Raw genomic sequence first — 1,662 nt, forward strand, 5'->3', positions numbered from 1 at the left:
AGTTTTTAAGATTTTTTTTAATAAAAGAAGATTATGTAAATCCTAACTGAGATTGAAAGGACTAGAGAGTGTTCTTTTACTTTTTACTTTAGATTGATAAGTTGAGGGACAGTGTTCCATTATTATTCATGAGGTTTTCATTGGCTAATTACCAGAAGTAGATCTCCAGGCCCTTCTTTTGAGTCATAAAGAAAATAAAAATCCTCACAACTGATTCAATAAATATCAATATAAATAGAGACATATTTAAAGTGTAAACCAAAAATATCCTCTGAAATCTTAAAACCAAATAATAATTTAGCATAACTAATAAAAAATGTCTTCCTGGAGCATTATGCTCTTTTAAGAACTGTCTGAGATCAAAGTGACAACAGCAACTGAAAAGATTAGTTAGGAACCTTAGGGGGCAGTGAGTTTGTGTTAATGATGGTGGAACAACTGGGAAAATGAGGGTGAGAATGATTGCACAACTCGAAGAATGTCATCAATGTCACTGATTCATACATGCAGAAATAGTTGATTGATGGATGCTTTGATGTGTATGCTTTTAACAACAAAGGTAAAATAATTTTTTAAAAAATGGTGAAGAAATTAAAGTTGTCAAGGATTTCATTCTCTTTGGATCAAAATCAACACCCATGGAAGCAGCAGTCCAGAAATCTAACTATGTGTTGCATTGGGCAAAGATGTTGCCAGAGACTTCTTTAAAAAGCAAAGATGTCACTTTGATGACTAAGGTGTGCCTGATCTAAGCCACGGTACTCTCAGTCTCTTCATGTGCATGCAAAATCTGGACTATGAAAAAGGAAGACCGAAGAACTGACACATTTGAATTGTGGTGTTAGGAAACAATACTGAATGTACCATGGACCACCAGAACAAACAAATCAGTCTTGGAGACAGTGCACCCAGGATGGTCCTTAGAACTGAGGATGGCAAGACATTGTCTTTCATACTTTGGGCACATCATTAGGAAAGATTGTCAGAAAAGGTCATCATGTTCGGTAAAGTAGAGGGCCAGCAAAAAACAGGGAAACCCTCAATGAGATGGATTGACACTCCAACAATGAGCGCAAACAAACCAACAATCACAAAGATGGCACAAGACCTGGTAATGTTTCTTTCTTTTGTACATAAGCTCTCCATGAGTTGGAGCCAACATGACAGCAACTAATAAGAAAAACAAGTTGGAGAAACTTGGACTCAGAATATAAAGGATGAAGAGGACAGATTTTGACAGCTGGAATGAGGACCAAGCCCTAGAACTAACCTACAAGGCCATCTCTGGGGCACTGGGACATGGTAGTTCCTTCTTCTGGATGGGATGGGGCAAGGAGTTGAAGCCTTCCTCCTCAAAGTGAGCTGGAGAAAAGTTCCTCTAGATACTAGAAGAAGCTCCCTTTCTGGAGGGAGAGAGGACTCTGGAGAGGGCTTCATGATGGGAGTCCTGGGCTTTAGTCTAGTAGGAAATGAGGAAAGAATGGACATGATATGGGAAGTAAAGTGATATGGGTTGAAAGTGAACTGGGAGTAGAGTGGGAGGGGAGTCAGAGAGGGGTGGAAGGTGGGATAAAGAACAAGATGGGAGTAAAGAGAAAATTCAGGAGAATTTCCTAATGTTTTGAAGAAAATGTCATGTCAAGCAGGACTTGATAATTACTG

The sequence above is a fragment of the Orycteropus afer genome, unplaced genomic scaffold, assembly GCF_000298275.1.
Source record: "Orycteropus afer afer isolate SDZICR_OR568_19922 unplaced genomic scaffold, OryAfe1.0 scaffold00025, whole genome shotgun sequence".
Taxonomy (NCBI): domain Eukaryota; kingdom Metazoa; phylum Chordata; class Mammalia; order Tubulidentata; family Orycteropodidae; genus Orycteropus; species Orycteropus afer.